General features: G+C 49.5%; 1 long non-coding RNA gene across 1 annotated transcript; it reads right to left on the reverse strand.

The window, feature by feature from the left end:
- Positions 1–9250: 9250 nt before the first annotated feature.
- LOC115601792 lies at positions 9251–10176 on the reverse strand. Its single transcript, XR_003989497.1, has 3 exons — positions 10058–10176; positions 9622–9724; positions 9251–9320 (listed from the first exon to the last, which is right to left on the reverse strand). It is a non-coding gene; the product is annotated as an uncharacterized LOC115601792 (long non-coding RNA).
- Positions 10177–10534: the final 358 nt, after the last annotated feature.

Consider the following 10534-nt stretch of genomic DNA (forward strand, 5'->3'; position numbering starts at 1 on the left):
ATGGGCTTTGTGGCCTCTCTACATTACAAAGCAGTGAGGAGGAGGAGGATGCTGAAAACTGAGGCAGAGCAAGTTGTTTTGTTGCTAGGAGCTGGATGGTGCTGTTCCTGTGGCCAGCTCATAGGAGAATGGAGAAGTAAAGGCACTTAAAAGTGTAAACCACCTGCGAGCACCTTGGAGGAGGGACAGCAGGCTGCAGTGGAGGCAGAGGCAGGTTTTGCTTGGCTGTGAATAAGAATATTCACTCCTCACCTCTAAACTTCCCAGTAACTTCTCAGCCTTCCCTGGCCCTTTGTGTAACCAGGCTTGGGAGATGCTGTGCTTGCTTTTAAAACTACTTTTGACATCCTGCTTCAGTCCTGCTGAATTTTAGATCTCTTCTTTCCTCAAACATTGCCCCCCTCTCCCATATGTACTCTGTGCAGTGAACCTACCTGAGTTCTCGCAGTGTGTTGCAGACACCCAGCTGAGGCAATGCTTGTTTTGAAATAAACCCAGATATCCACCACTGTCCTAATTAAAATAACCCCTGTTTGTTCCAAGCTTTAAGTTAGCTGATAGGGATTTCCCAGTGCCTGCTTCTGCTGTGCTTGTTGCCAAGGAGGGTGTTCCTGGATTCTGCATTTCCAGAATTCAGGCATTCAACAAGTCTCTCTTTGTGTGTGAAAGAAAGATGGGCTCTTCCTGAGGTGATTTATCCATCCTTTTTATAGCATCTATTATAGTGCAGGGATTTACTTTCTCCTCTGGCTACAGCCAGGTACTTGTCTGATCACAGCGCGGAGGTGAGAATGAGACTTGGGGCACAGTAGGGCCTGTTCCTGCTATGTGCAGCAAGGGCTGGGAATGGTTAGCATGAAACTGGATTTCATGTTACTCTAAGGCAGTAATGCAGCACAGAACTGACTAGCGCATAACTTCATTCCTTCCCATCCCTTAAATAATAAGAGAGCTTCAATCCAGACTTGAAGGGGGGCAACTGCTCCTGTGTAGTCATGGGAAAGAGTCAGTGCAATGACTGGCCTTTGTAAGGGAACAGAATTCAGATTCAGTGAAGTAACCCAGAGCTGTACTGGTGCTGAGGTGGGAGCTGGCTTATTAACATTTGGGTTTGTAATTGCTTTTAGCTCTAGGAACAACAGTTGTTTTGAGTTGGGCCATTATAGAAGCATTACTGTGACAGGGTATTGTGTGGATATTCTATTGCCAGATTTTAAAATCTAGTCAGGTTTAGTAACCACCTGATTACAAAAAATATATCTTTGATCTGAATGTACAGATGGACTTTGTTTGTAGTCCTTGTTCGGAGAAAGCAGCGTGGGTGCATGTGACATCTTACAGAGGCTAAAGATTTAAGTTGTTTGTGGAGAGTCTAGAGTCTGCAAATATTTCACTCTTGGTACATGTGTAGTCATGATGAATTTGGGGAAAATCACAGAATAGAATCATTGAGGTTGCAAAAAGACCCATAAGATTGAGTCCAACTATTAACGCAGCACTGCCAAGGCCACTAAACCGTGTCACTGAGGGCCTCGTCTACACATCTGTTAAATCCCTCCAGGGACGGTGACTGCACCACTGCCCTGAGCAGCCTGTTCCAACATTTGACAACTCTTTTCATGAAGACATTTCTCCTCATCTCCAGTCTAAACCTCCCCTAGTGCAGCTAGAGGCTGTTTCCTCTTGGTCTGTCACTTGTTCCCTGGGAGCGGAGACCAGCCCCCTCCTGGCTTCATCCTCCTGTCAGGCAGTTGCAGAGAGCGATAAAGTCCCCCTGAGCCTTCTCTTCTTCAGACTAAACCCTGCCAGATCCCTCAGTTGTTCCTCATCACACTTGTGCTCCAGGCCCTTCACCAGCTCTTGCTGCTCAGATCACTAAAACAAAAGAAACTGCAGATATGGGCTCGTGCCCTGCTCTGCTGCTGTTCCTGAGCACACGGTTTCACTTCCCTGGGCCTTCAGTTTCCCTCTCTGTAAAAGGGACCAACCTCACTTGTCTGTTCAGATTGAGGACCTTAAGGAAATTCATAAAAAGAGACTTCCAAAACCCAGCAGGCTGTATTTGAACCCCTGGGTAGGAGCTTAATACAATTTTTTCACTTATAAATTGGGTGTGATTACTTACAATCAGTTTAAATCAATAAGTTTGTGATGGATTTTTACCCTGTGCTGTGGTTTCTCAGTAATAAATCCCTTGTTTAGTCCAGAAGGCATCGCTGCTTTTGGCAGCTTTCCATGCAATTCAGTAAATGAGTATTGGATAGGCACAGTTTCAGCAAATCAGCATTTGGGGGGGAAGTCCCTGTAGAGGATAAGTGCATTAAAAAAAAAATCAATTTAACTCAACTAGTCCCAATTCAAATGGGGAGAATACTTGGCTTTGAGAATCTTGGAGTCTATTCCTTGTAGCAGAACTTGTATGTATCCTGGCCTCATAATTTAAAGGCAGGGAACCAGAATGTGGTTTGTAACTCAAGGGTTGGAAGCTTTGTTACAACATCCATGGAGGATAGGTGTAGAATATTATTGTCATGTTTGATTGAACTGAGTCATAAGCTGCCTTGACTTGTTTGTGAGGTTACATCACCCATCTGCAATAATCACTGTCTGAACCACAGAAGAGAAGCCTCCAGTGGATTAGAGGAGTTGCTGCTCTGGAGAAATTGCATAGCGGTCACAGAGCATAATAAAAGCTATCCAAAGTTATCCACCTACCTGCAAAGCTGTATGGAGTTGGGAAAAGAGCCCCAAGAGGCAGTGGCACCAGACACTGATGTCAGTTGCCTTGAAGTCTGGGGTGCTGATGAGATGGGAAAGAAAGTTGTGTGTGAGATCCTTGAAGATGAAGGAAAATGTGGGCTCTAGGAATGGTGGAGCACAGTGAAAGCCAGCCTGGCTATGGCTCTGCACTGGTATAAGTGGCAGCCTCCAGCCCCACTTACTGCTGAAGGTCCTGGCAGAAAATCTGTTGCTGTAAAGCATCTACTCTGCTTAATCACATGGTTCTGGCTATAGTAATTAATTGAAAAAGAGTGGAGAAGTCAATTTTCATCTTCCTAAATGGAAAGCACCTTCTAGGCCAGGAAGCTGTTCCCCATCTCTTATGTGAACTCTATTCTCCAACTCGTTGATGCTATAGTGTGAGTATACATATGCTCAGTCTTTCTCCCATTTCATGCTTGAGCTCCTGGTTATAAAAGGCGCACACTAGCACAGCATTGCTTCCCAAGACTGAGCAGACTTCACAGAGGAATTCTTAGAACAAAAAAGCATGGAAATGAATTAGTGAAATGCTGAGCTTCAAAGACAGCCAGAAAAGTCAGGGAGTGCCAAGTGTTGCAAGGTCTGGCAGTGGGGAGGCAGCGAGGGAGCAGGGCAATGAAGGAGTTGTAGGAAGAGAGCATTACAGTGTAAAACAAGCGTTTTGTTGTGCAGCCATGGTGGGTTAGGGATAACTTGCATGGAATCACTCGACTTTAATGCAAGCACCAGGGTTAAAGACATGTACTGTCACTTGCTGGATGCTCTGTACAAATTGGTCTGTCTTTTCATTCTTTTCTGGAGCACTTGGGTTATTTAGGAAGCAGATAGCAATTGTGGAGCTCCTGCAGCCAGAAGGATGGTGAAGGGACATTTAACAGCATGAGTTCCTTTTTGTTTTTAAAGGACCTACACATTTGCTGGCTGTCTTGGTAAGAGTAGCAGCTCTTTGTGGCTCGCACTCTTCAGCAGGATGAAGTGTACTGGGCTGGGTGTTCTGGTCCTTCTTCTGCTTTCCCTGCAATGGTGCAGAGGTGCTCAGTGTTTGCTAATGGACTAACCTGCAGTCTCCATGGGTGTGCTGTGTGTGTGCTTGCTGGGCTTGTCTCCAGCCCTTTCCTCTGCTGCTTTGTCAGAAATGCAGCATTAGTTGTGAACTTGACAGATTATTTTCTATCTGGGCTCTTCAGTGCTCTAATTTGTTAAGTATTCATCACTGGATCGTGGCCTTGCGTCGAGGCCGACACTGAAAGAACTATTTGAGGTTGAGCACACAAGTGTATGATTTTATGCTTTTAATCTCTTTGATTTAGAAGACCATAGATCACAGAATAGTTTGGCTTGGAAGGGACCTTCAGGATTGTCTAGTTCTTGCCTCCCCCAAGCATGGCCCAGCTGTTTCCATTCAGTGGTGTGTCTGACTTGCAGCATGTGTGTCAGAGTCAGTCACTTCCATGAGGATGGAAGCTAGTTTTGGGGAATACTTGCCTGTGAGCACATCTGACAGTATAATTATAGCACATAGGGAGACCTTCTGCTAGAACTGAACCATTGCTGATAGGCAATGAAAAATGACTGTCCTTTGAAGACTGTGCCCATCCTGTGCTCTTTGTCACGGTATCTGTTTTAAGATCAGTTTGTGGTATTTGCAATAGTTGGCATTTCTCATCCTTGGAGCCTTTCAAGTCTCATCCCTTCAGTGCAAATAACCACTTGGACTTTTTGACCTGTGGTTTAAGCAACTCTCGAGGTGTTCCAAGGAGGTAGTTTAGGGAAGAAATATGTTTGTTACAGTCACTGATACTCCCTTTTTCTCTGCATATGGATACCGTAGTAATTGCACAATAGCAAGAGCTACAGATAAGGTGCCCTGTGATCTTAAATCAAGCTTTTGGTTTCTGAAGTACACAAGGCTATTGCAATGGTGCTTAAGGGTTTGCAGTTACCTTCAGCATAGTTACCACATCCAAAGTAGGGCAGATGAATAGTTGTCACAAGAAGCCATTTTCATCTGGCATACAGCCATGTACCTGCTCTGCTTTTGTCTGTTGCTCAAGACCATTTGCCAGTGCATCACAGTTCAACTCTTGCCTTGCTTTAAGCAGATATTCGAGTGATCCAATGCCTGTGAAAAGTTTTGCATAACACTTAGCAAAATCCCTGCCCATAGCCACCTCCAGTGCTGCTGGAGGCTCTGGCTGAGCAATCCTGCTGTCCTCAGGAGGAAAGGGTGCTACAGGCAGCAGCTCAATCCTCAGAGGTAATAAGGCTGCAAAGAGACTTCTTTTCTTTTGTTGGGGTTGGGGGGTTAGGAATGACATTCCAAGCAGTTACATTCCATTCAGGAATGGGTCCTGGTGGTGCAGGTTGCTCTGAGCAGTGGAGTGTGGGTCTCCCACTGCAGACTGGTGTGGAAACAGTATAAGTGGTGCACTATTAAGCACTTGGGTCAAAGGTGGTCCTTTGCACTGTAAGGCTGTCTGGAGAGACTGTTTTCCTACAGCCCTTGCATGTGGCTTGAAACCTGAGCCTGGTTCAGGTGTAGGTACACTTGAACATCTTGAGATTCGCCATTTGGAGATCTGGTTTCTCTGTGCCTTTTAGAGCAGTGGTTCTTTCCATGCAGTCATCAGTATGCTGCTCTGTCACCTCCCAAATGCTTTTCATCTTCGGGTAGCTGTGCCTGCTGCTTCAGGCTTGCCAAACACCTTAGATCTTTGCCACTGTTCCAGCTGATCCATATCCCTATGGATGATTTTGCATTTCAATGTCGTGAAATTTCAAAGGGGACTTCAACTTGCTTTAGCCTTACCTTCTGCTCACGACTCATCTCTGGGAGGATACCAACTGGAGCAGACTGAACCCTGGCAGGTAATAAGGCTGCAATCAGAGAAGGCAAAAAAAATGTTCTCTGCAAAACCTCTTCCCCTTGTAATCCTTTTTCTGAGGAAAAATGTGTGATTTGGCAGGTGCTGAAACTGAGCCCCAGATTTTGCTCCCTCTCACCTCCCTGAGGGAATGGGAGTGATGGGCCCCGCTCCTGTTTGCTCCCTGCCTTGCTGGAAGAGTGGCATGTGTGGCCTTGTGTCACAGGCCTGGGAATCCACCCATACCCTACGTGTCTGCTCATCTGACACATGGTGTTCTTATAATGAAGTTTGTGCCAAGGTGAACTGCCTGGAGACAGGAGTCGGAGCAAAAGAGAGTTGGAGCAATTGCTCCGCTTGAGCTTGGCAGGTCTCCACTCAGTGCTTTTATTTTTTATGCTTTATAAGGGCATGTAGTGATAGGACAAAGGGAATTGGTTTTAAACTGACAGAGGGGAGATTGAGATGAGCTCCTAGGCAGAAGTTCTTCCCTGTGGGGGTGGTGAGCCTCTGGCACAGGGTGCCCAGAGAAGCTGTGGCTGCCCCATCCCTGGCAGTGTTCAAGGCCAGGTTGGACACAGGGGCTTGGAGCAACCTGCTCTAGTGGAAGGTGTCCCTGCCCGTGGCAGGGGGTTGGAACTGGTTGAGCTTTAAGGTCCCTTCCAACCCAAACCATTCTATGATACAAAGAATGGACAGGGAAAGTGAGAGAGATAGTGGGCCACTCCACTCATAAATAAAATTCTCATGTAGGTTGGAACACAGGCAATTGCAGCTCTATGCATTTAATGCTAAGCTACTGAAGATTCAGAGAATGGATAGCAAGTGCATTCAGATTTTCCCCTCTTCAGTCCTAAACTGTTCCTTCTTTCTCAGGAGGACACAGAGGTAGCATCTTCTGAAAATACTTGCTGGTGAGCAGGCAATCTGCTAAAGAAAACAAGTCTCTTTTATGACTCTATTTACATCTTTCTGTACGTACTGCTGTGTGAGACTGTTCTTTGTGAAGAGCTTGTGGTTCCTTTGCCAAGAGAGGACTTAACAAATGTGCAGTCCTCTTAAACAAAACAACTGGGTTCAGAAATGGGAGTCTTTTGATCCACAGAAGGGACAGATTCCACCCACCCTCTGCCCCCCACCATTGCATTCTTAGCTTAAATTGCAGGTCTAATGGATGAGTTGGAGTCTTGGTTTTGAGCACTCCATATTAATTGAAAAAAATAAGAAAGAAAAAAAGGATTACGATGAAGTTTCTTTGCATTTCCCCCCTCCCACCTTTTCCTTGACTCTGTGTTGAGCTGATGGTACTAAATTTCTGTTGTCAGTAAGGATCTGGCCAGTGACCTACCATGTGTTTCTCTCTCTTCACTGGCCTTTCCAGCACGTTTGTGCAGTCTTGCCCTGAAATTGCCACTGCTCGAAGCAGAGGCAAAGTGGAGGAAAACTAGTGAAATAATAAAGAGTAGTAGTAATACTAACTGTTGTTCCACCACACAGCTGTGTTTGAACAGGGGAGGCAAGCACCCACAAGCAGAGGGTGCTGGAAAGCGGCACCCTGTGCCCTGGCCCAGGAATCAAACACTGGGAAGGCAGATGTGAACACAGCCTATTTACTTTAAGTGGAGGACATAGAAAGAGGGGATGGGGGGGTGCGGTGGGGGGGGGTGGGAATCCTATCTTGACAGTTACTAAATACTAAAATGATAGTAAAATGATTGTGAAAACAAAAGTAGAACAAAGGTTTAATACATTACAACAAAGGTTTAATAACATTAACAGCAGAGGTTTAATACAAAGGTCTAACAACATTAAAACAATACAGCAAAAGTTTAATAACATAACAACAAAGGTTTAATAACATTATAACAATAAAACAACAAAAGATCTACAGTATAACAACAAAAGATCTACAGTATACTAACAAAAGAACAACAGTACAACTAGAATATTAAAACAACTGAAGAACAAATGTAGAACAATAAAATCTTCAACAAAGATCACAGCCGACGACGTTTTGCCCTGGCGGTCCGAAAGGCCACTTGGCGTCAGAGCGGTCCTCCTCCTTGGGGAAGAAGAAAAAACCAAAGAGAACAGGTTTAGTCACATCCATCTACATCACGTTTTAGAAGGAGGAGGTGCTGTAACAGCTCAACTATAAAAATAAAGTGTGATTCCATGAAAGAACATGGCAATATTTGTGGTTTATCTGTAATTCAGACTCCACCCGACACACACACTCGCATGGCTCAGGCAGTAGAAGACCCGGCAGCGAAGCCCTCTTGGGGGTGGTGGGACCCTGCAGGCGGGGGGGGGCAGATCTCAGGTGAGCCCTGGTTCTGGCAGCCTGTACCCTGCTCCCACTGAACGGCACTAGGGGAGACAGCACCACAGCTCCTGGGAGCTGGCAAACCCCAAGCGGGTGGGGATGAGCCACAAATGAAAAACAATTTGGATTTGGGGAGGGTGAGAACCCCATCCACTCTGGACTCCGCTAGTGGCTCCAGAGCATCCCCACATGGGGAGTGGGCAGCAGCAGAGAGGGGAAGGGAGGGGAGACACTGCCAGGGCTGGAGCAAAAGTTTACGCCTTAGGAAACACGGCAAAATAAAGGAAGGAAACGCTGCAGAGATGCACAGAGGTTCATCCAGCCTTGGCTGTGCAGCTGTTCCAGTAGGAAGCATTTGGCTCATCCTGTCCCACCCTGGGCGCTGCCACCCAGCACGGTTTGTTGCTGTCAGCAGAGACGGGCCTGGCCCATCACCCTGGTCCCGCCTCGGAGCTGCTCTGGACCAGACCCCCGCGGGTGGGGGCCAGCAGCACTGGCCGTTACTTATTACGGGAATGCTGGATGCGTGCCTTTTGGCGCTTGCCGGTTCCTCGTGTCCTCCTTCTTGCCTGGGTGGACGAGGCGGGGGTGGACGAACCTGGAAGCACAAAGGTTGATCAGGTGTCTGCAGCCACGCTCTGAGCTGGCACAGGGGCTACCACAATCCCTATCCCCGGGGGGAATAGAAGGTTTTCATCCCCGGATCCCAGCAGGTACCACCCAAGCTGGCTCCTACAGCACAGCCTGGCCCTTCCACCATCCCCCAGCCCAAGGGGACAACACGAGCCGTCAGCTCCTCAAGGCTGAAGCACCAACTCCCTCTCTACCAGAGGAAGCGACGACTCTTCCAAGGCGTGAGGGGCGCAGGAGTTCCTGCAAAGCAACACAAGTCTGTGAGCAGGGGTCAGCAAAGGAGGAAAGCCTGGCTTTAGGGAGCTGGCAGTACCTGCAGGAGCTGATGCATCCAGTGCATCCAGAGGGGTCAAGGAGCGGCATTTCAGTTTCCCTCCACCCCAGGGCTGGGGACTGAGGCAGCGAGTGGCAGGAGCAACTTCCCTCCTCATGGCAAGGCTCTGCACAGCCCAAGCCCGGCGGGCTCAACCAGGTCTGGCAGGAAAGCTGCTGCCTCAATCCAGCCCTGCCCTTCACCCCTGGAGAAGCCCTGGTGTGCCCCAACTCACCTCCCAACACGGGGGTGCTCGTGCTTCTGGGCTGGGCGCTGTGACTATGGCCGGTGGTGGTGGTGGAAGCGGCCAGCCCAGAAATGTCCGATGTTGTGGTCTCCTGTGCGTAGCTGGTGCCAGAGGAGCCCTGGGCGATGGCTGTGCCCAGGGACACATCTTCCTCACTGGTGCTGGGGACCTCATCTGCTGGGAGGCAGCAAGAATCAGGACCCTCACTTGCTGTATAGGACTACCCCTGAGCCGAGCCTCCCAGCATGAACAGCTCACAGCTCCGGCCCTGGGGAACCTCGGCCATCAGCCCCGGGACACGAGGCCTCCCACCAAGTCTTCACAAGTCTCGAAGAGCTGCAGACCTGAGGAGCAGGCAGCACTGGCCCAGAAGCTTCCTCAGCCCTGCGCTACGCAGACACCCCACTGCCCTGCCAGCCCGGGCCCTGGCTTTCTGCTCCTTGCCGTGCCCTTCGCGTTCCCAGTCTGCCCTTACCAGCCTTATGCCCCAAGAGCCGGCGTAGCCGCTGCCACGCTGCCTCCCTCTCCTCCTCGATGATCTCTTCTGTGATGGGGTAGCCCGGGTCAGGTGCAGGGGGCTGCCAAGAGAGAGCAGTAGCTTAGTTCCTTCTCAGGGAAGCCGGCAGAGCTGCTCTGAAAGAGGGGTGGAAGCAGGCTGGCGCCAGACCCATGAAGCCCATGGTTCTACCACAGCTAGCAGCTAGGGCCAGTAGATGCCCCGGCAGCGGGCAGCACAGTCACGCACAGCCCAGCACACACTGGGGCAGGGAAGAGCGTCACTTCCCACTCAGCAAGGACAAGACCCCCTGCCCCAAGGCAGGCAGGTCAGCCTGCCCCAGCCCTGCAGGAATTGCACTGAGCACATTCTATGCCCAGAGGAGAGCAAAAGAGGCTGCGAGACAGCGACGTACCAGCACCAGTGGTTCGTTATCCCAAGGCACCAGGAGGCAGATGCTCCTCTTCCGCGGTCTTCCGTTTCCCGGCGACGGTGGTGGGCTCGGGGTCTCCTGCCGCTTCTCCTCAGGCCTCTCGACAGCTACAGGAGGAGACAAGTCAGGAGCAGCTCCCAGCAGAGGCGTTTGTCCTGTACCAAGGGGCTTGTCCCTTCTCACTCCTCTCTGGATGACCGTCTTGGAGGGTAGACCTAGGGACACGGCCTTAAGCCGCGGACAAGGCTGCGGTGCCCTGGGGCAGCAGCTGGCCACAAGAGATCCGTGGGGAAGCTGTCACAGGAGCCTGCTGGGGCTCCACGGGCCAGCGGCCCCTTCCCACCTCCACAGACGGTGCTTGCATGCTGCCCACCCGAACCACAAACCACACAAACTGCCACACGTGGGCCACATCTAGCACTGTGCCACGGGACCCTCTGCGCGATGGGCACACAGGAT

The sequence above is a fragment of the Strigops habroptila genome (genome assembly GCF_004027225.2).
Source record: "Strigops habroptila isolate Jane chromosome 13 unlocalized genomic scaffold, bStrHab1.2.pri S16, whole genome shotgun sequence".
NCBI lineage: Eukaryota > Metazoa > Chordata > Aves > Psittaciformes > Psittacidae > Strigops > Strigops habroptila.